Genomic DNA, 25741 nt, shown 5'->3' with positions numbered 1-25741 from the left:
CCTTTCACCCTACTTAATAAGTTCCTATGGTTCCTGATTGCTTCAGGGAGATCAAATTCAAAATTTTGTTCATCATTTAAAGCCCTTCATAATCTGACCCCTTCCTAACTTTTCAGTCTTTTTACACTTTGCTCTACTTAACTCATTCTAAAATTCAACTACACAGGCAGATTTCAAAAATTCTGGAATAATTTACATGAACTGGTACTGAGTGTTGTCAGCAGAACCAGGAGTTTATTAGCAAAATTGTGTAATGATCAGCTATGATAGCCTTAGCTGTTCTCAGAAATAAAAACATACTAGATTGTTCTAAAAGATTTATGGTAGAAAATGTGATAAACATCCAGAGAAAGAACTATAGATTCTAAATGCAGACTAAGCATACTATTTTCACTTTTAGATTTTTCTGTGGTTTTTTCCCTCTCATGGTTTTCCCTTTTTGTTCTGATTCTTCTTTCACAACATGACTGATAAGGAAATATATTTAACATGATTGTACATGTATCAGATTACTTACTCTTATGGCAAAGAAGGAGGTAAAGGGAGGAATGGTAAAAACGTGGAACTCAAAATCTTACAGAGAATGAATGTTGAAATCTATCTTTATTAAAAGAAAAGTGGAAATGAGAATTGAAGAAAATACTAGAAGTCAGTTACATGAGAGGGAAGGAAAAGAGTATTTGTTAACTATCTACTATGTTCCAGGGGCTATGCTAAGTACTTTATGTATATCTCATTTAGTCCTCACAACCTCTTTGGGAGGTTTTTACACTACCATTTATTATATTTTATAGTAAAGGAAACTGAGGCAGACAGACTGAGCGATTTGGCCAGAGTTACATAGGGGTAGAATTTGAACTTGATCTTCCTGACTCCAGTCCCAGTGATCTATCCACTAAGTCATTTAGGATCATATATATTCAAGCCTTAAAGGTGTTACTGAGGTTTCTAATTGAGGTCTCTAGTCTAGCCCTATCATAATTATTCACACATAACATTCCTATTCGTCCATGTGCTTTTGCATTTATTTTCCACTATATCTATGATGGTTCCCCCCCACACATTTGCCTCTTATCTTTCTTGGCTTCCTTCAAGATTCCTTTCATATCTCACTTCCTGCATTGAGTTCTTTCTCAGTCTTCTCCACTGCTGGTGTACCCTCATTAGAGTGTGAGCTCCTTGAGGGCATTTACTTTTCTTCTTTCAACTTTCAATTTTATTTTCTTCAACTTTTCTTCTTTCAGCAACTATACCATGGAGAGAAAAGTATGAGTGAAGTTATTTTAAAAGGGGAAGCTGTAAATTTATTTGGGATATAACAAAGTTACTATTGGAAATATCAAAGAAAAAATGTTGAGAAGTTAGTTATAATTTTCTGACTTAAGTAACATCACGCCCTATATAGAGAAATTTATAATTATTACTGAGAAAAAGAGGGAAATAATATTTACTGTTACAATTGCATTATTTGAGCATGTATATGTAAAGAAGTTATGAATAAGGAATAGATAGAAGCAAAATTTACTCAAAAATTGTCAGAAAATGTTTATAAAACATTTAAGGCTCAGAAGACTTTATGAAAATTTTATCATTTGATTAAAGCATTACAAACTTCTATAATAAACATTTTGTGTTAGGGAAGAATATATAGATTTGAGCAACAAATTGTATGATTAGTTGTATTTTCCCCCGATTGGAAATATTTTATGACACTTTGAAATTGTAACTATAGGGGGCAGCTAGGTGGCACAGTGAATAGAGTACTCTGAAGTCAGGAGTACCTGAGTTCAAATCCAACCTCAGACACTTAATAATTACCTAGCTGTGTGGCCCTGGGCAAGCCACTTAATCCTATTGCCTTGCAAAAAAAAAAAAATCTAAAAATGTAACTATAGAAGGAGCAGGTTGTTATCAGTGAAAAAATATCATTTTCAGAATTTATAAAATACAAGTATGAATCTGAACATTATTAGCATTGCATGTTATTCTAAGTGGGGGAATTAACAAGGTAAAATTAATGAGATATGCTATAGCTAGGTCTTCCTTTAGAGTTAGTATAATGGGTATAATAGTTAAAAATGAAGTCTCATAGACAATAAAAATTGTGTTCATGTCATATTTTTGATTATATGCCCCTGGGCATATCACTTAAACTGATTGCCATTTTTTTTTTAGTTTTTGCAAGGCAATGGAGTTAAATGACTTGCCGAAGGTCATACAGCTAGGTAGTTGTTAGGTGTCTGAGGCTGGATTTGAGCTCAGGAACTCTTGACTCCAGGGCCGATGCACTGCACCACCTAGCTGCCCCTAATTGCCATGTTTCATTCTTCAAACCTCTTGATTTCTCTTCAGGTGATTTCACTGGCAATCACCCTCTTCTTCACACATTCTTCTCTATATATTTTCAATACACTGCTCTCTTCCTCCCCCCCTTCTATATCTCTGAACACTCCTTCTCAGTCTCCTTTGCTATATCTCCATACAGATTATTTTCACTAACCAGAAGGGTCTCACAGGGCTCTTTCCTGAAACTCTTCTCTTCTTCCTCTGTAGCTATACTATTTTGTTTGGTGATCTCATAGGCTCCCATGGATTTAATAATCATCTCTTTGCTGATGATTTCCAGATCTACTTATCCGGTCTTATTTTCTCTCCCAACATTCAAACTTTCATCTCAAACCTGAATATCTCAAATTGTGTATACTATAAATAGCACAAAATGGAAAGCATTCTCTTTCCCCTGAATGTTTATTCCCTATCCTCCTCTTACTGTTAAAGGTACAACCAACTTCCAATTGTCCAGGCACCAACCTAGCTATCCACCTTCATCCTATATCCCATTCTACCTCCTTAACATTCTCTCCTCTGACATTGCTATCACCCTGATGCAGGTGCCCATTTCCTAATGCTCAGATTATTGTAGTATTCCACTCAGCTGTCAAAGCATTCTTGTCAAAGCACTACTGTGACCACATAACTTTCTCCATTACTCTACCCACCCCTCTTTCAGTAGCTCACTTTAACCTCCAGGATGAAATATAAAGTCCTTTGTTACTCCAGCCTTTTCTACAATCCCAATTCTTTTACAGCTTCAGCCAGCTACACTGGATGCAAGCTATCCTAGCTGTTTCTCATAGAAGACATTCTGTTTCCCCACCTACAGATATTTCCACTGAGTGGGCTCCCTTACCTTGTACATGAAATCTTTCCCAGCAATAAGAGTGCCTTTCCTGTGTGAATTATTCCCATTTTGCCCCATTGCTTTTATATAAGCTTGCATATTGTCTCTCTCATTGAATCAGGATCTCTCTCTCTCTCTCTCTCTCTCTCTCTCTCTCTCTCTCTCTTAGTTTTTGCAAGGTAATGGGGTTAAGTGGTTTGCCCAGGGCCACACAGCTAGGTAATTATTAAGTGTCTGAGGCAGGATTTGAACTCAGGTACTCCTGACTCTAAGGCCAGTGCTCTATCCATGGTGCCACCTAGCTGCTCCTGGATCAGGATCTCTTAAGAGTTTAGCACACTGCCTAGCATACAATCAGAGCTTAATAAATGCTTGTTGACAACCTCTCAGTGCCACCAGAGGACTCTTTAAGATTATCAGTTCCAGAGAAATAACTGATGTCTGTTAGAAAGAGTCTCCCAGCCTGGGGTAAAAATGAAATTGGCCTTGTCCAAAAATCTTTCCTTATCCAGGGTACTGGATGAGTTTCCAAAATATTGTGTTGAGTGTTGGTAAATTAAATCCTATGAGAAATGCACTAGGGAAACTCATTATAAAATGTGAGAGAAGCAAAGAAATATTCATAATGTAGGAGAGCAAAACAAAGCATGGAATGCTTCGAATTCATTTGGGTATAAACATTTTATTACTAGCTTTTCTTTTTTTCAAAAGAAATAACAATAAATGAAGAATTTTGGCCTGTGCTTTACTCAGTTATGGATCTGTTCTTCTAAGCTAGGTAATAAACAAAGGGGCACTCAGCCACCGTTATAAGTCAAGATCCCTGGGTTCTGGGTCTGGCAAGCATTTTTCTAGGCCCCAGGTCCATGCATCTAAAATACATAAGAAGCTTGGCCCAATCAATTCCTCTTTATCATCTTTATTGGCCTCTTTGCATAATCCATTTGGCCATACATACTATTTATGTAGCTCTTTAAGTTTGAAAATATTTGCTACCTCATTTGATCCTCACCACAAGTCTGGGAGGTAGGGTCTATAATGAGGTGATTTTATAGATGCTGAGAGAGGTTAAGGGATTTGCCCTGGATCACACAGTTAGACAATATCTGGAGCCATATTTGAGCTCTTGTCTCCTGACTCAAAGTCTATAGCTCTAGTTAGTTACTAAATCTCAGTATCAAATGAGGAGAAATCAGGTGGCGTGTACAGGAAACCATATCTGTTTGTTATACCTTGTTACCACCACTCCTGGTCTCATTCTTCCACTCTAAGGGCACGGAGGGTGGTTTGCTACTTGCTTGAACATGCTCCAAGTTCTGTGACTATGAATCCCAAAAATATGTCCCTTAGGAACCCATATGAGCTACATTGTTAGGAGAAAGACATGCCAAATGAAGTCTTGTGAAGCTGAATGTATCTCCTCACCAAAAATTAAAAAAAAAAAACCAAATGAATCAATTAAAAAAAACTCAACTTGGCAAAGAAGTGCCTATAATGGGAAAGCTAGAAAGTCTTGCAAAGGAGACAACATACAAATTGCATTAACTCTGCCCTAAAATTCAACAGATTACTGCATATCACTTAAAAATTTAGCCTTATTTGGATGCTAAAAGGAATCCCTAATTATGATCAGAGAGAGACCAATGAAGACAGAACCAGAATATAAACACAGCTAGCCAGGATCAGAGATGATCTATTAACTAATTAAGTAATAGAAAAGATTCAGAAGTAATATCACTTTTTGATAATTTATTATTATATCAACCCATTTCCTGATTATAATTCACATTATCTTATGATTTTAGTGTTCCCAGAATAGGATCCTGGAATGTGCACAATGGAAGTATTGATATTCCCATTTTATAGATATGTAATTGGAGACTTGGAAAAGTAAACTAACTTTCCCTCAACCCCATTGCTAGGAAGTGTTAGAGCCAGGATCATTAAATCTAAAATCATAAAGAGTTGGAAGATATCTCTGGGGTGATTTATCCATCACAAAATCTTCCTCTCACAGATGGAAACCTGAGGAAGTTAAAATACATATAGAAGGTCATGTAGGCAGTATATGGTCACAATGAAAACTTAATTTCCTGATGTTCAGGCCTGTATTCTCCACAGCATCCCTTGCTGCTACCCACAACCATCAAATGAAGACATTAAATCAAGCATTACTGTATTATTATGTTATACTCTAACGCTAAGTGGAATTGTTGATTGTTATTGAGCACAGTATAATCTTATGATATGACTCAAGAATATTTGCATTCAGAAAAAGAGAATTTGAATGTTTTAAATGACTGAATAAGTTCTGGTATAAGATTGTAATAGTGCTATAAGAATTTATAAACATAATGATTTCAAAAATCTTGCATGAATTAATGAAAAGTAAAATAAGCAGAACCTAGAGAACACTGTATACAGTAATAGTAATATTGTTTTAAGAATGACTGAGCAAATAAGTTGTTTTGACTATTATAAATACTCCAATTAGCTATTAATAGATTATATGAAAAAGACTGCTGTATTCAGCTGAAGAACTGATAAATATAAATATGTAGAGAATGATTTTGTAAGTAATGATAGTCATCTCTGTGGGGGTAGGGGAGAAAAAAGAAATTTGATAATTTTGTTTTGAGAAACGAATGGCAAGTTGTGCTTGCCATTGCAATTTCATGTATAGTCATCTTTTTATTGTACTATGTTATGGAAATGCTTCTTGCATTCCATAAATTAAAAATAAAAATTTTTAGAAATCTCAGTTACATAAAAATGTGGGCCTCCATTTCTAGTCATGTATTGCATTCATGCTGATGATAGTTGAACTGATTGGCCCTTATATTGTCAGATGTCACTTTGAAGAATGAGTGAGCAATAGGATCCACAGGTGAGAGTGGGCCCTTTCTTGGTTCAGGGTTCAGAGGTCATCTTTTAGCCCATTGTTTAGAAAACAGAGCTCTCTAAGCACCAATTATTTTGTTGCTACTCTATTTTTTGTTTTGTTTTGTTTTTTAAATTGATATTTTATTTTTCCAAATGTTTGTTATGAAAGTTTTTTCAACATTCATCATTATGCATATGTATATTTTTAGGTTACAAAATTTTTTTCCACTCTCCCTCCCACCCCCTTTCTGTCAATGGCAAACAGGTTAACATTATACATACATATTTTTGATAAATATGTTTGCACATTAGTCATTTTCAGGTTGAGAAATTAAGATTAAGGAGAAATAATATATCAGAGATAATTTTTATAAAGTGTTAATCAGATTCTGAAGGGGTTTTTTGGTTTTATTTCATTTTTCTTCCTCTGTATGGGGATAACATTGTCCATAGCCAGTCTAATACAGAAGTCCTAGTTCTGTGAACTGATTCCACCAAAATTGATCAACTCACAATGTTGTTGTTAATGTGTACATTGTTTGCTACTGCTCTCCTAAGTGAATTTGGATTCTCTTCTATAAACCTGTCTCAAACATATCAAGGTTACATATACATTAGTCATACTCACATAGTCTAAATGCATACATATATAATGTGACTAGAAAAGTGTGTATCTATACATATTGCATAAATGTATATGTATAATATATGTGTTTAAGTACATGAAGACTCATCTTCATGAGTTCGAATCTGGTTTCAGACCCTAGGCAAATCACTTAACCTGTTTAATCTCAGTTCCTCCTCTTTAAATGAACTGGAGACGAAGATGGCAAACCACTCTAGAATCTTTACCAATACAATCTCAAATGGGATCAAGAAGAATCATTGTATTTTAAATGAAATCTATTCACAGTGCCCTCACCAAAAAAGTACTTTCATAATATACTCCAGAGCTTGATAATAGGGTGCTACTCGAGGAGACATCCTAATGCTTCACCTGTTATGGATCTTCACAATAGGGTAGATCACATCTTGTATATTCTTCTCATCTTAGGGTGGCTGTTGTAGTTTGTTAAAATGAAACAACCATGAAGTTTACCACATTCATTTATTTGTCCTTTCAATTGAACACTTAGAGGTCATTGAGGGGTTTTCATTGGTCTAATTTCAAGTGTTGTGTCTTAGGGAATAGCATGCGCGCACACACACATATACACACACACACACACAAACACAATTTCCATTTATTAAGCTCTGTCTTAAATGGGTACTATTTGTGGCATTTCAAAATAATTTCATTAATCACTTCAAAGATCACTGATCACAGATCATCATAACAGATAGGATAATAATAGAACTGTATAAATTTTGTGACAGAGATATGATATGATACTATTGGAAAAATGGTGCCAAGAGACTTATTTAACATATGGTTTCCACAAATCTTCAATTTGTAAGAAAACAAAAACAAAATATCTGTGAAGCACAGTAAAAGGAGGTATGTCTGCTTGTGGTTCCTCCATTTAGTATCTCTGGTCACCTTATAGAATTCTCCACTTTGCATTCTGAAATTTCTTAATGAGGAAAGCCCTAAGTTTAACAGTTCAATAGGGTTAATAGGGGTGGGAATCAACAGATTAAGTGATTTATCTAAAGAGTAGAATTTTTCATAACATGATCCAAGAGAAGAAGTCAGCATCAATAAATATAGAAGATTCTTCTTTGTATTAATAGACTATCCCCAATTTGCACAACTGAAATAAATCTGTGATTTATATTACTCATCTTCACACTAAATCATATTTAGGTTAAGGAAATCTCATGGTGAGCTCAGAATTAATGAACTTATTTTAAAGGATTGTGCCAATTCACATTTCTAACTTTTACTTGTGTGTGGTCTCCATGAATGGTTTGTGCAGAATGAAATAACCTCAACAAGAACTGACAGTGACTCTTCTAAATAGAAGACATAGAGGGAATCACTTTCAGTATTTGGTGGGGATCTGGCATTTCATTTGGGGAGGGGAGGGGTTGGAGAATGGGGGAACCTGGAGACCTCAAAGCAAAGCTATTATGGTATTTTATCATGATACTGACCTTCGATGAAATGCAAATCCCTTAGCCAAGAACAACCAATAAGGTACTTGGGAGTCCAGAATGTGAACTATTGAACAGCCTACTCTTGAGAGTTAGGGAGAACTAATATTTTACTGAAATCATTCTTCCTTATTGTTTCACCTTGACTTGTTCCTCTTACTTGTGTGTTTTTCCCAAGCACAGCTGGTGTTTCTCTTCTAAAATAGTACAACTTTTGGTCCTTTCAATTAAAAAAAGAAAAAACTAACTCTTTTGAATATATCCAAATCACTGATTAAAGTTCATAGTACAAAAGAAAATGGATATAGTTAGAGAGATAACCACAGTCTGATAGAAACAGGGGTACACTTGGAGACAGGGAGTCCTGCCTTCAATACCTGCCTCTACCCCTTATTAATAATAATAATAATAACAATAATAATAACAATAATAAAATGACTACTATGTACAAGCATTGTGCTAAATACTTTAGCAAACATTAACTCACTTGATCCTCAGAATAATCCTATTAGATGTATGTTATTATGATCTTCTTTTACAGTTGAGGAAACTGAGACTAACAAAAGTTGAGTGACTTGTTCCAGATCACATATCTAGTAAATCTTTAAGGTGAGATTTGAATTCAATTTTCCTAGCAGTAGCTGCCTCATTAGCTGTATGATCTCAGACAAATGTCTTTCTATCTCCCATAATGGTTTCTTCATCTATTTTGTATATAGACATATATACATATATAGATATATGTGCAAGTATGTACATATGTATATATGAGAAAACATCTTCTATATCTACCTAATTCAATAATTATGATGTTCAAATGAGATACTGCATTAAAACACTTTGAAACTTTAAAAATGCTTTGCAAATCTTGTGAAGATTCATTATTATTAAAGAGGCTAACTTTGGGAATGAAAAGAATAATGTCAATGATGGCAAATATCAAGGCTTAATTCATTTTTCACCTCAGCACACAAAAAAAGAATTATGCTGTGTGTCCAATTTTCCCAAATTATCTTCTACTTAAAGAAAACTAATAAATAAATGTCAAACTTAAATATAAGTGTAAAAATCAGTTAATAAGACACATTAGTGTCATGATTTCATTACAGAATAATCTATCATCCTCATGAAGATAAAATGATTCATTTGTGCTACATTCTTCTTAAAAAGTAAGAAAGTAGAAACCTGTCACTCCAGAATTAAATACATAAGCTCACTAAGTGACTCTACCTTTTCTGAAACAATTTTTGTCAGTTCTATATATTTTGTCAAAATAAGCACCTTGTGAGGAAATCCCAAACCTCTTCAGGTGTAAACTTCTCTACAATTCAGTTGGAAAGAGTTGTCTGGAGGAACTGAGAGGTTAAAAGATTTGCCCAGTGTTAAATAGCCAGAATATGGCAAAAAAAATCCAAATCCACATTTTCCTGACTCTGAAGAATGTCTTCTATCAATTGCAATATGCTGCCTTTTCCCCAAACACAAATAGGATTTATGGAAAACTATTTTCTTAAGACAAATTCTGAAGGGAAGACAAGTAGAAATTATTTGGGAATTCCCAGTATGGCCCAAACCAGTACAAAAATGCATTCAAACTGGGTGTGGGGAGGAGGGGGAAGGAGAAGGTGAGGAAGATGATGCTAGTTGATATCCATCTTTACAGAACTAGATTGGCTCTCATTCTTCTCTATACCTGCTGTTCTACTAAGAACTAACAAATGCCCTCCATTGTTTAAGCAGTATTATGAATTGCAGCCCTAGGGAACTGAATTTGAAAATAACTGTAACATCTCACAGATATCTTCAAATAAAATCTGCCTGCTGAATTTTGATTTGCTGTCTTTAATCACATAGTAAGAGGATGTTACAGTTAATAAAGGTCACTAGTGTTTTAAAAATCAACCATTACCCATTACCATCTTTGCCACTCATATCAGTCCTTAGAGGAGTACTCATTTTGTCAGGATTGGGTCCTCCCTACTAGTCCAACACAGATGGCAAATCTTCTAAGCCCTTGGAGATGGTTTTTTCCTGTGCTTTTATGAACTAAAGTAATTTTTGTTTCAACCAATCTAAGAGATGGATGATACTTTACAAACTTTGCCAAGACAGTTCTTGGTCATACATGGGAAATAGTCATACATATTAGCATTTTCTGACTGGCACTATTTTATGGTAATCAAAAAGATCAATTGATAAATGACTAAATATATTGGAGTAGTGAACTACTGTACTGTTAGAAACAAGAAATTTAAAAAATTCAGGAAAAAACATGAAATAGCCTGAATGGATTATGAGATAAAGAAGTGATACAGTGGATAGTAAGTTGGACTTTAAGTTAAAATGACTTAAATTCAAATCCTACTTTCTGTACTTTCTCAGTGATCCTAGACTAAATCTCTCCAAGATTCAGTTTCCTTAGATATAAAAATGAAGCACCTATCTCACAGACTTATAGCAAAGAAAAGGGGGATGGCAGAGAATAGATTGGTAGATACTATCATGGAAACAATGAATTTTGGACAGATTTCAAGAGATAACTGAGGATAGGAGGACCTGTTATGCTTTGGTCTAGGGAGTCACAAAGAATTGTACATAACTGAAAGACTGAAGAAGAATAAATAGGCTTGTTAGGAAGATAAAATTAAAATTGCATTAAAGCTCTTTACAAAACTAAAATATTATATAAATTTTTGATAATAATATGTACTGATAAAGAGTATAGAAAGCAGAATGAAGAGAAAAAATGAACAAAATAATATTACAGAAGGCATTTGATCTCAGATTAAATGCAGAAAGAACTATTGGTTTCATAAGACTGATAATGGCACTTCCACTTGATAAAGAAGTGGTGAGCTATAATACATATTATCAAAGATGACTGTTTGTTAGACTGTTCTGTGTAATAAAATTTCTTTGTTGTAAACGATGGTTCTATGGAAAAAGACATTGGTAAGTAAAAGTAATGCAAAAAGAAAAACTCTAAAGCACTAGATAAAATAACTCAAAAATAAAAGTAGAAGTGAAAGAATTAATGCTTAATATATTCATAATAAAGAAAGGGATGTTGGGGCAGCTAGGTGGCTCAATGTATAGAATACTGACCCTGGAGTTGGAAGTTCAAATCTGACCTCAGACATTTAATAATTACTTAGCTGTGTATCTTTGGGAAAGTCACTTAACCCTATTGCCTTGCAAAAAAAAAGAAAGAAAGCAAAAGAAAAGAAGAGTGAGAGCAAGAGCAATAGTGAGAGTGAGAGCAAGACAGAAAAAAAAAGACAGAAAGAAAGACAGACAGAAAGACAGACAGAAAGACAGACAGAAAGAAAGAAAGAAAGAAAGAAAGAAAGAAAGAAAGAAAGAAAGAAAGAAAGAAAGAAAGAAAGACCTGGATCAAAAAAAAAGATAACATAGGTATGCAGTCCACTGCCAAACCTATACTTAATGATTTAGTAGGATCTGACACAATTTATTTTTCAGTTGGCACAGCCTTCAAGAACTCGAGATCATCATCATGCCATAAAGGAAGCATTCAAAGGCACACCAGTACAAATCAAGTCTGAAATAAAGTTTTGTTGGCAAAGGTTCTTAAATAGAAATTTAATTAGCTAATTATCTTTGGTCAACCAGGATGTCAAACAAACAAGTTAAAACTATTAGTTCATTATTCATAGTAACTCTATATACAATTATAAAGGTGGAAATTGTCTCAAAAATAACAGGTTTCTTGAAGGTTCTATGAAATATATCTTTTGTTTCCTAATTCATACATTTCAAATTGTTCTATTTGAGGCTTGGTTGTAAAATATTATGCAAAGTCTCATCAGTTCTATCTTCATAGCATATTTTGCATTGGTCACCACCTTCCTGCATCATTGGCTACCACCTAAATTCTGGCCTTCATTATCACCAAAATTCATTTTCTTTTCTAAAGAGTGCTTCAAAAGGGCTATGATTTTTTATGTGGATACTATCCCCTTCAATGCAAATTTAATTCATTCTTTCATCCTGTGCAATCCTTGCCCATGTTTTCCCACAGATCTGTCAGAATCCACCCAACATGGATATATCCAGATGATGAGTCTATTGCTTGTTCAGCTAACATTTCTGTTGAAAAGATGAATTGTTGCATAGCAAGGCAATGTGAGATTTTTAAAAGAATTTCATAATCTCCCAATTGTTCTGTTTTCTTCTACTATTTATTGAAACCAACTCATTAGTCATCTCTAACTCCTCTGTACTTTCTGTACGCAAGTGGGCTAATTCAGTGAACTTAACTACAAACCAGGTTAGTGTGGATGATAGACATTTTTTTCTTTCATTTATTTTCACTCTTTTTACTACTACTACTACCACATATCCTTTCCTCTTTCCCTACTATCTCTAAGGAAGAGGTGACCATTTTCCTTGCCAAGTCAACTTCTTTCCCTGTACTTTTGATACCATTTCCTCTTTGATTATTCATCTCTTAATTTCAACCTTTTCCAGTTACCTAATACTTCCTCTGTTACTTAGAAGCATGCTTGGATCTGACTCAGTCCTACAAAAATCCTCATAATATTTTTCCATCCCTTCAAATTATCACATTATATTTCTCCTCCCTTTCACTGCCAGAATTATAGAAAGAATTCTAGACAATCTGCAGCTCAAAGTTCTCTTTCTCTTTCCATATCTTTGCAATCTAGTTTCTGATATTATCACTGCATTGAAACTACTCTCAGTGAATTAGTTGCTAGTCTTTTAGATGTTGAATCACTCTTAGTGCTCTTTGATCTCTAAAGAATTTGAGACTTTTGTTCTCCCATTTCTGGACACTCTCTTCTCTTGGTTTCTCTAACAGCTCTTTATTGATTTTTCTTCTACCTAAATGACTGATTTTTCTTAGTTATTGCCTAGATAACCATCATCCATCTCCTATCCTGTTAGTATGCCTCAGAATTCAGTCTTGGTCTTTGATCTCTTTTCCTGCTATACTCTTATAAATCTCATCCCTTCTCAATATAAATGATTCCCAATCATATAAGTTGCTGTTCAGTCATTTTAATTGTGTCCCATGCTTTTCATGGCCCCATTTGGGGTTTTCTTGGCAAAGTAGTGAATTGCCAATTTCTTCTCCAGCTCATTTGACAGATGAGGAAATTGAGGCAAATAGGGTCACACAACTTCTAAGTGTCAAAGATCAAATTTGAACTCAGTTCTTCCTGACTGTGTCACTTAGCTTCCCCCACCCCAATCATATAGATACAGTTTTAATCTTTCTTCTGATCTTCAGTCATATATCATCATCTCTAATTTATCCACACTGTACTACCAGGTCATTTCTTGAGTGGATTTCAAAAATAAACAATTAAAAATTCATTGAGTTCCAAGAAAAGAATTTATAATTCTCACTCTCTTCTTTTTTTTCCTCTGCCTCAAGCCCCCAACTAGAAAAATGGCAAAATACCTTTTACACTCATAGGATCATAAAGGTGTATTTGTTCTTGTGTCTTACCCCTCTTCTTTCTTTTCCTCTTCTTGTATGCCCCCCTTAATTGTCTCATTCAAACTGCATTCCAAATAAGTACACCCAGATGAACAAATGCCTGTGGTTAATGCCATTTATAAAATCAAAGTAAATATTTAAAACAAAGGAAGGTAAACAAACTTTTAAGAAACATTTTCCCATGCTGAGGGAAAAAAACAGACTAATGATGGGAGCATAATGGTAGAAAAAAAATAATTATTGCCAGGGCATGGTGGGGATTAGGGGAAGGGGAAAGGCACAATGTGTCAGTAATCTGAGTAATGGAGTTTCAGTGACAAAGCATCTGCCCCAACATTTTTTGTACAGAATCAGACCACAAAGACGGGCTTTTAGAGTCCTAATCCACATTTTTTATTGCTGTGACTACCACTGCTTTTAATCTTTTAGCTCTGTGAAGACCATTCATCCTCCTCTTTTATTTCATCAAGAGCTAGATTGCCTACCAAATAGCTTTTGCTTCAACTTTGCCCAATAGTGAAGCTAGTCTTTTGCCCAGTCAATGGATAAATTACCCTTCTAATTCAACCAGGGAGCATGGTTGAAGTTCAAAAGGGAATAACTGGGCATGATCAGTTCTTTGAGTTGGTTAAGATCTCATTTTCTGCTCTTATTTTTAAAATATGTTCTTTCCTTTCTGGGTTGGAAAGTTAGTCAAAGATCAGTTTCTATACATAGACATCCATGTGAAGCATTACCCATAACCTGGAACACCCCCCACACACACACACACTTCTCTCCCTCTCAGGGTCTCAGGATCTTAAAGGCTCAGGTTACTTCAGTGATGGAGGCTTTCCTAATCCCCTGAGTTGTTCCTAATGCTCTTTCTCCTAAATTTTCCTTGCTTAATATACTTTATATATACATTGAGGAAAATGTAAATTCTTTAAGGAGTGGGATTGTTTCATTTTTAACTTTATACTCCCAGTGCCTACTGTGGTTCCCTATATGGAGTAGACAATTAATAAATATTTCTTGATTTGAATTGTAGAATCAGAGATTCTTCCTATAGAAAAAAACAATAAAAGCTTCACAACAATGACTAATCTGAGAAAATCTTTAAAAATAAGATATAGAAATGTTAAGAGAATCAATAATGTGTGATTCTGGTACTTTTCAATCCATTAATTCAAGTTGGATAGATTTAGCCTTCATAAGAATTTATTGAGCACCTGTTATGGACCAGAAATTTTGCTAAATGTTGAGAATACAAAGACAGATGTCTTTACAAAGACTTTATAATCTCTGAAAACCTCATCTTTCTGCAAAATGAAAATGATTCAGAAATTCACATCTTTCAGTATCCCTGGGGATTCTCACTTGCTCTGGTTGGAAAGGGTAGAAGAGAGATATATGGGATTTTCTCCAAAATCCTCCTTCATTTTAGGATGGCACCTAGGGAATTTTCATCATTTCCTACCTGGCTATTTTCCTGGACTGCATCATTTCTAGAAACTCATCATTCTGCAATAAGAAATTGATTCAGAAACACAGACCTGCTCAGATCATTTCCTGCTCCTTTGCATTACTTCATTTCTCTCAGTCTTCATCATTTCTCTCAGTAACCAACCCCACTCCACACCTCACTGTTCAACTTCTCTCAATGAGTTGTCTTCCCCCATCAGACTGTGAGCTCCTTGAGGGCAGGTACTGTCTTAGTTTTTTTTGTTGTTGTTGTTTATTTTTTTTTGGTAACCCCAGCACCTAGCACATTTTTGATAAATTTTTACTAACTCTGAGAAATATGAAATAATCTGTGTTCTTCAGAAGTTTATATTATATTCAAACACTTTGTGTAATATGCTAAACTTGAAGATAAATTTTGGCAGGATTTGGAAAATGGAGGCTTTCTTCCTTCTTAACAAAGTATTGATATTCTATATTCATAAGAAATTATCCTTCCATTTATTCCTAATCCATACTAGTTTTGTCCAACTCTTCATGACCCTTTCTGGGGTTTTCTTGGCAAAGATACTGGAGTGATTTATCATTTCCATCTCCAGCTCATTTTACACACAAGTAACTTCTTGACTTCAGATCTACTGCTCTATCCACTGTCCCCATCCCTACCCTGATAAGAATTTACTTAGAAAATTTCAGGGATTCTATTTTTTAAATTAACTAAAATAATTAGTAACTTCAGCAAAAAGATACACAAAACTCATTATCATTACTGAATAAAGCAAGCAAAATTCAGCAAGAATAGAAGAAAAAATAAATGTCATTCAACAAAGCTATTAGTCTTACCTCCAGTACAAACTAGTTGAATATGAATTCTGATAAATTTTAAAATTCATATGGATGATTGAAAAGTGTTTATTAGTCACTTGTTATGTTCCAGGGATTGATTTAAGAGGTAAAAAAATAAACAAAGGGTTTGGAAAGTTGAAATTTCCTATAGAAAAGAGGATTAGAATTATAATATTTTAGACTGAGAAGTGACCATTAAAATTATTTGGTCTGAATATTCCATTTTACAGAAAAAGAAATAGAAGCAAACATAAATATGTATATACATATACTGTTAAATTAGACAGATAATAGATAAATAGATAGATAGAAAGATAGATAGATAGATAGATGATAAAAATTTACTATTTGCAATGTCATTGCTCTGAAGTTGGGAAGAGTATCATGAATCACTAGTCCCAATGCCCTCATTTTAACAGTTGAGAAAGGAAGCCTGGGAGGATTAAATAATTTGTCCAAAGTTATATAACTAGTAAGCATCAGAGGTATAATTTAAAAGCAGATCTCTTGACTCCAAAGTTAGAGCTATTTATAATATATTCCTGATAATCTTAAGCATTGGTATAGTAATAAATGTTGAACAAGTGATCCACTAAAAACAAAATGTACACATAATACTCTGAAGATTTTATATCAAGCAAGGGATATTTTTATTATAAATGAATTGTGCTGACAACATTAAATACTTGGGAATCTACCTCCAAAGACAAACCCAGAAATTGTTATGAATACAGTTATAAAACACTTCTTACCCAAATAAAGTCATATCTAAATAATTGAGAAAATACCAATTGCTCATGGTTAGACTGAGCTAATAATTATATTATTCTGTTCATTCTACCCAAATTAAATTACTTATTTAGTGCCATACCAATCAACCTACCAAAAAAAATACTTTACCAAGCTAGAAAAAAAAAACTAACAAAAGGTCAAGAATAGCAAGGGAATTTATGAAAAAAATGTAAAGGAAGGTGTCCTAGCTTTACCAGATCCAACACTATACCATAAAGTGGCAGTCATCAAAACTGCCAGGTACTGATTAAGAAATAGAATAATGGATCAGTGGATTAGGATAGGTTCAAAAGAAGTCCCAGGAAATGACTACAGCAATCTACTATTTGACAAGCCAAAAGACATCAATTTCTGGGATAAGAATTCACTATATGACAAAAAATGTTGGGAAAGCTGGAAAATAGTATGGCAAAAACTAGGCATAGATCCACATCTCACACCCTATACAAAAATAAGATCAAAATGAGTACAGGATTTAGACATAAAGAGTGACACCATAGATAAAGAAATACATAAACCAAGAAATACTCTATCAGATCCATGGAAAGGGGATAAATTTATGACCAAACAAGAATTAGATCACAATCTAAATTGCAAAATGAATAATTTAAACTATATTAAAGTAAAAATATTTTGCACTAATAAAATTAGTGCTGCCATAATTAGAAGGAAAGCAGAAAGCCAGGAAACAATCTTCAAAACTAGGACTTCTGATAAAGGTCTCATTTCTAAAATATATAGAGAATTGCATCAGATTCATAAGGTCAGAGGTCACAAGTCAATCCCCAATTGATAAATGATCAAAGGATATGAACAGACAGTTTTGAAATGAAGAAATTAAATCTACATATAATCAATCATATGAAAAAATGCTCCAAATCATTATTGGTTAAAGAAATGCAAATTAAAACAACAATGAGATATCACATCACATCTATCAGATTGGCCAAGATGACTAAAAGGGAAAGTGATCAATCTTGGAGAGATTGTGGGAGAATTGAGAAATTGATGCATTGCTGGTGGAGTAGTGAACTAATCCAACCTTTCTGGAGAGCAATATGGAACTATGCCCAAAGAGCAATAAAATTGTTCCTACCCTTTGACCCAGCAATTCCAATTCTAGGTCTGTATCTAGAAGAAATTATTTTAAAATGGAAAAGTTCTACATGCTCCAAAATGTTCATGGCAGCTCTTTTTTGTGGTGGCAAAGAATTGAAAATTGAGGGGATGCCTATAAATTGAGAAATGGTTAAATAAATTATGATGCATGAGTACTATGGAATACTATTATTCTATATGAAACCATAAATGGATTCTAGAGAAGTATAGAATGACTTACCGGATCTGATGCTGAGTGAAGGAAGTAGAATGAAGAAAACACATCAACAACATGTGAGATAACCTTGATGGAAGCAGCTCCTCTCAGCAATTAGAGAGTTAGGACAAATGTATTAGCCTGGCTATGGACTATATTATCCCTATCCAGAGGAAGAAAAGCAAAACACATGCACATACACACATACACACACACACACACACACACACACACACACACACACACAAAACAAACCAACCCTTCAGAATCTGTTGAACTCAATAAAAATTAGCTCTTATGTAACTCTTTCCTTCAATCTTTATTCTTCTTACTGAAAATAACTAATCTGAAAACATATTTTTCAAAATATGTATGTACAATGCTAACCTAACTGATCATCACTGAGGAAAGGGGAATGGGAAGAGAGGGTGGAAGTAAATTTTGTAACTTAAAAATATATATATGTGTATGGATGAAAATTTAAAAATGAATTAAAAAATAAAAAAAAATGAACTGTGTTTCTGAGTTCCAAGGAGAAACTGACTTTTTGTGTTTGTGTGTGTATGTGTGTGTGTGTGTGTGTGTGTGTGTGTGTGTGTGTGTCTGTATGCTTCTTCCCTCTTTGAGCCAACTTTGATAAGTGAAGTTCAGGCAATGCCCCCCCATTCATTTTCCCTTCTGCTGTAAGAGTTCTTCTTTGTATATCTCTTTTATGTGAGATAATTTTCCCCATTCTCTCTCCCTTATCCCTTTCTCCCAGTACATCCCTCTTTTTCTCCCTTTCAATTTTTAGATATTTCCAGAATAATAAATTGATATTCATGCCCTCTTTCTATGTAGACTGCTCCTAAATGCCTTGATAATGATAAAGTTCCTATGAATTACAAGTATCATCTTACCATATAGAAATATAAACGATTTAACTTTATTGGATCCTTTTTATTTTTACCCATTTATGTTTCTTATGAGTCTTCTGTTTCAATGTCCAATTTTCTATTCATCTCTGATCTTTGCATCAGAAATACTTGAAAATCCTTTATTTAATTAAATTTCCATTTTTACCCTGAAAGATTATACTTAATATTGCTGGATAGGTTATTCTTGCTTATATTCTTGCTCCTTTGTCTTCCAGAATATCATATTCCAAACCTTCTTCTACTTTAACATAGAGACTGCAAAATTTCATATGAACCTTACTGAGACAAAGGAGTTCTGTAATATAACTATACTATTCCTTGAAGTTTTTCATTTTGTTATCTTTTTCAGGAGTTGATCAGTGGACTCTATTTTTATTTTCTGAATTTCAGATATTGCTGCAATTTTTTTCAATAATTTCTTGATATATGATGTCTAAACTCTTCTTATAGTTTTCATGAGTCAAATAATCTTATTTTTATTTTATTTTATTTTTTAGGGTGTTTTTGCAAGGCAATGGAGTTAAGTGGTTTGCCCAAGGTCACACATCTAGATTATTATTATTATTATTATTATTATTATTATTATTATTTTAGGTTTTTGCAAGGCAAATGGGGTTAAGTGGCTTGCCCAAGGCCACACAGCTAGGTAATTATTAAGTGACTGAGGCTGTATTTGAACTCAGATACTGCTGACTCCAGGGCCAGTGCTCTATCCACAGTGCCACCTAACCGCCCCAATCCCATAATCTTAAATGATGTTTTCTTGTTTCAGCTTTCAAGTCAATTGCTTTTCCAATGAGATGATTTGAATATCTTCTCTTTTTATCATTCTTTAGGCTTTGTTTAATTGTTTCTTCATCTCATGGAATCATTAGCTTCTAATTGCCCAATTCTAATTTTTGAGGAATTATTTCATCCGGTGGACTTTAGTGCCTCCTTTATTCTTTGGCCAATTATGTTATTTTTAAAATGTTAGTTTCTTCAGGATTTTTGTTCCTCTTTTACCAAGCTGTTGTCTTTTCATAACTTTTTTGTATCACTCTTATTGTTTCCCCAATTTTTCTGTACTATTCTCATCTTTCTTTAATTCTTCCAGGAATTCTAGTTGGACTTTTGTCCAATTGATATTTTTCTTTGAGAATTTGTTTTTAGGTGTTTTGACAGAATTTAATCTGAGTTTGTGTCTTGATCATCATAGTAGTTTTTATTGGTCAAGTTCTTTTAAGTTATCGTTTGCTTTTTTTCCCCCCAGCATACTGTTTGACTTTTAACTTAATGCTAAAATTTGACTTTGTTTCCAGCTTGGGGAAAAAGGATAGGGTAGGGTACTATATGAAATTTCAGATGTTTTTGCACTGCTTTTCCCAGAACTACTTCTGGTGGAGGGTGGAAGAGTTTGGAAGTTTTTCATGCTTCCAAGATGATATGATCTAGGGAGAGGTGTCATCATACTCTCCTAGTCTTCATTCTGTTCCTAATCAAGGAAGATCCCTGATCCTTTGCAGTTATAAGCTCTATTTATCCCCCAGATCCCTGATTTCTTATGAATGAAAGCACTACAGTTCACCCTCAAAATACAACCCTGAAGTGCTTACAGTGCCAAACACAGTCAAGTCCTATGCCTAGTGCTAGTACAAGAATTTCCTGTAATCTTTCTAAGAAGCTGATTAATTGATCTCCTTTTCATCTCTTACTAAAGAGATCTTGAAGCTGTCACTTCCCTCTCTATTTCCAAAGCTGGCAGTTGATGTTACCACCATGTGCTCCAGGTTAACTCCTATCTTAGTGTCATGGATTTCTTTTGTGACCTCCTAAGTTATCTTGAACTGGAAAAATGTCTAATCCAAACTTGGGCTCCCTCCAAATGCTCTTTAAGTGACCATATATCATGCTTTAAGAAGTGATGAGCAGAATAATTTCAGAAAAAACCCTGAGAATATTTATATGAACTGATATAAAGCGAGTAGAACTAGGAGAGTATAACAAACAATATTGAAAAATGATAACTGAATGACTTAGCTAGTTTCAGCAATACTGTGATTCAAGACAATATTGATGCAAGACAATTAAGATGGGATATGCTATACACCTCCAAAGAAAGAACTAATGGAATCTGAATGCATACCAAAGTATACTTTTTTACTTCATTTTTCATGGTGTTTAGGGGTTTAGCTTGTTTGTTTGTTTCTGCTTTCTTTCACATGGTCAATATGAAAATATGTTTAGCATGACTATATATATACAATCTATATCAAATTGCTCAAACATGAATATGCTATAGAAAATTTAGCAACTTTCCCTGACTGAAAAACCAACTTGGGATTAGAACTCACATTCCTTTAATTTATTTTTCAAGTTGAATATAAAATTCTTTTAGGGTAAGGCTATTTTTGCAAAGTGTCTTGTGTACAATGATTTTTTTAAAAAAGTCAAATTGGATTGAAGTGCATTATATTACTTAATCTATCATAGTTTTTGTCTTCTTGTATAGTAAATAATGAGGTCTGTTCTTTCTTTCCATGAAAAAAGAATGGAGTAGGAATGGGGGAAAGCCAACAAAATTATTTTTCCACTGTTCAAATTAGAAAATATCTACATTCTATCTACCATCAGGCACTAACTTAAAACAAGTCAATCTCAATTCAATTACCTATAATACTGATCTTGAGAAAGATTGGGGCTTAGCAATTTAAGAGCATCCGTGTGTGTATGTGTGTATATGCATGCATATTGCTTTTGTGGGTTGTATATTTGTCCACATAAGTTAGTGGAAAATGTAATTCACAGGGAAATTTGAACAGATATCTTTGGAATCTTTCCTTCTACAATGTTAATGCCTGAAAATCTCTCCCTCCTCTGTTCTAGCCGCTGAGCTATGAGGCTTCCTTTATGTCCCAACTAAAATCTTTCTAAAGAAAATATTCCTCAACCCCTCCAAATTCCAATGCCTTCTTGCTATTATTTCCTTATCAACCTGTATTTAGCTTGCTTCATATGTATTTCTTTGAAAGTTGCAAGTTGCTTCTCCCATTAGATTGTAAGCTCCTTAAAACCATGGACTGTTTTTTTTCACCTCCTTTTGCATCTCCATTGCTTAATTTAGTCATAGTCTCTCTGGGCCAAATTGCTAAGCTACAAAATGAGCAGGAAGGAATAGATTCATTCTTAGTTTTTTCCCCTAGATCTCCATCTATGATCCTCTAAATATTAGTTCTACCACTCCTTCATGATCTTAGAGAAATAACTTTCCCTCCTTGGGCCTTACTTTCACCATTTGTAAAATGGAGGAGATTGGGCTAAACTATCCCTATATCTCTTCTGTGATTTAATGTTCCTGGCTACTCGCTTTGGATCAATGAAAGAGGAATTTTTCTTGGCATTAATATAAGGTGATTAATTACACCCAAAGGGCAACAAAACTGTGCATACCCTTTGATCCAGCAATACCACTACTGGGTCTATACCCTGAAGAAATTATGAAAAAGGGTTAAAACATCACTTGTACAAAAATATTCATAGCAGCCCTGTTTGTGGTGGCAAAGAATTGGAACTTATGTAAATGTCCTTTATTTGAGGAATGGCTTAACAAACTGTGGAGTATGTATGTCATGGAACACTATTGTTTATTAGAAACCAGGAGGAATGGGAATTCAGGGAAGCCTGGAAGGATTTGCATGAATTGATGCTGAGTGAGATGAGCAGAACCAGAAAAACATTGTACACCCTAACAGCACCATGGGGGGTGATGAGCAACCTTGATGGACTTGTTCATTCTATCAGTGCAAAAATCAGGGACAAATTTGGGGTATCTGCGAAGGAGAATACCATCTGTATCCAGAAATGAATTTTATTTCATCAAGTTAATTAGTCAGTGACTGAACCAGCAATTACCCTCAAGTCTTTGGACTGTATTTTTGAGAGAACCCCAAATATACCCAGTCATACTGCTACAGCTGGGGTTCAGGAAAAAAGGAGGTTGGAAAGAAGGTCTCCATATTGAACTGAAAGTTAAGAATCCATGGAGTTTGAAAAAAGACCAGACTATTACCTTTAATTTAGGGGAAAAAATCCTGTTATCTTACTATGTAATTTTGCCATCTCTTATACTTTATTTTTCTTCCTTAAGGATATGATTTCTCTCTCATCACATTCAACTTAGATCAAGGTATACCATGGAAACATTGTGAAGACTAACAGACTACCTTCTGTGGGGGTTGGGGGGATAAGGAAGATTAGGGGAAAATTTAAAACTCAAAATGAATAAAATTTAAAAATAAGGTGATTATTTCTATCATGATGTGTTTTGTTGTTTCATCCAAAAATAATAAATTTGCTTCAATGGTTCCCAACTCTCAGAATATAAAACCAATCTATCAAAATAATTTACTAGGAAAGTTATACTCAGCACAGGATTCAGAATATGTTTTAAAGAAATTTACTTCCATTTTGATTTGGAGGAGATGAGATGATGAAGGAAGATGTGTAGAGATGACTGGGTTTTGTTTTTACATCATTGTAAGGAAAGAGAAGCAAGGAAGGCAGAAGGGATGAAGACAGAGTAAATAATGAAGAATATGGTCAATGGATGAGGGAAATCTGTTGGATGTAAAGGAAGAATTCCAGGGACGTCTCCTTTGCCCTGTTCTGCAGTATCTACCTGGAATCATTCTCAATCATTGAAACTCAACCCAAACCTTGCTCTCCCTCTGCCTTCCCTCCCCCCCCCCCCAGTGGGGCAAAGCAGCAGCAGACCACACGAGGTGGCAAATTCCATCTTAAGTGCTTTCCAGATGAATGAGTCAGAAAATAAAATGACCCTGGCTATGGAAAATAAATAGAAATCCCTCTCTATTTTATTCTTTTGCTGTACCCGATTGGAAAAAATAAAAAAAGCAGTATAGTTTCCTAAACCACACAGGCCTCACCACAGACCATTCATTTCAGTTTTGCACTCAGATCCAAAAACTCCAAGACTGGGATTCCCCTTCATCTCTTTGGGTGGTAACTGTTAGCTGGTCCATGGAAAATCAGAGGAACAGATGTGAAAAAGCAAAACCAGGATGACTTAGTTTTGCAGGTTGAGGAAACTAGACTCTTTCTGTAACCCCTGCTGCTTGTTCCAACCCTTCAGTAGGAAGAGGTTTCAGCAGCTGGGGGCATTAGAGATGGTCCTGCGGTTAGTGCATATTAATACTTTGGCTCCAAGGCAAGCAGGTTGATGACTGAATCTGTAGTCAGGGCTCAGTCAGCTTTTGATGAGGGCTAATTGAGTACAGCAGCCACAGGACTGGGCAGTTCTCGGCAATGTGCTTGCCACCTGTTAATGGGGCAAAAGCAATCCTAGACATGGCCAAGTTTGCCTTCAAAATCCAATTGTTTGTCATAGCCACGCATGTCTGAAAGCACAAGGAGTTAGGCTGCCTCCCAGTAAATGCCATGAAATCCTCAACATTTTTGAACAGAACATCACAGGGGAAGAAAACGAATACCATGACTCCATAATCCATGAAATATGAAATTGAACAGAAGGAATAAACATCTCTTGAATTCTATTTCATCAAGTTAATTAGTCAGTGACTGAACCAGCAATTACCCTCAAGCCTCTTGACTGTATTTTTAAGAGAACCCCAAATATACCCAGTCATACTGCTACAGCTGGGGTTCAGACAAAAAGGAGGTTGGAAAGAAGGTCTCCATATTAAACTGCAAGTTAAGAATCCATCAAATAGGTCTCATCTCCCGTGAGAAAAACAAAAAGAGGTTTGTGACTATGAGGGGGTGGGAGAATTCGAATAATATTCTATTAACCAAAAGAATCTCAATCATCCAAAAAAGAATCCTATCTGTTCATCCAGTATAGTGAAAAGAACGCCAACTTTAGAGGTGTTGAAAAATAATGCGTTTTGTTTTCTCTTCTCTAAAGAGATGAGGGACTATAGAGATTCAACTGACAAAAACAATTGGTTGGTGGGTTTTGTTGAACTTTTTCCTTTATAATTCTTATAAGAAAAGAATGAATGATTGGATGGAGGAGAAAGGGAAATGCTTTTAAATGAATGTGATATAAAAATAAAAGACATCTCTAAAAATAAAGTACTTTTATAAAGAGAAATCAAATGAAATAAATTAAATGAAGAAAGGGAGAAGAAAGTAAGAAAAGAGAAAAGAGAGGAGAGGAGGTAATATTTCTAATATGTTTACCCAGACTGCTGATTTTAAATTCCACATCCTTATCTGTACAATAGATATTTTCTAAGTTTCATATATAGGAAGTAAATGACTCCATCCTTTCGTTCTAAATTTTGATTCTATGCTTTCTATAACATTGCTAGCATATATTGCTCTTCTACTCAATAACTTTCAAAGGCTCCTTATAACCACCAAGATTAAATAAAGACTCCCTCCAAGTAGTAGAGTAGCTAGAGAGCAACTGAGTGGCACAGTGAATAGGGCACTGGCCTTGGAGTCAGGAGGACCTGAGTTTGAATCTGGCCTCAGACACTTAACACTTTCTAGCTCTGTGACCTTGGGTAAGTCATTTAACCTAAATTGCCTTGCATCTAGGGTCACTTCAGCCATCATATTTAGCCTCTGGATCTGGATGACTCTGGAAGAGAAAGTGAGGCTGTTGGTTTAGCACAACCCTCCTCATTCAAGTTCATTTCATGTGCTTGTCATAGTCTCACTTTCATGTTGTTTTGGTCTTTTTTGAGAATGAAAGATAAACATCATCATCATCATCACAATGGATAGATCACCAGGTCTAGAATCAGGAAGACCTG

This window comes from Macrotis lagotis, chromosome 3 (genome assembly GCF_037893015.1).
Source record: "Macrotis lagotis isolate mMagLag1 chromosome 3, bilby.v1.9.chrom.fasta, whole genome shotgun sequence".
NCBI lineage: Eukaryota > Metazoa > Chordata > Mammalia > Peramelemorphia > Peramelidae > Macrotis > Macrotis lagotis.
Note: the sequence above shows the minus strand (reverse complement) of the source record.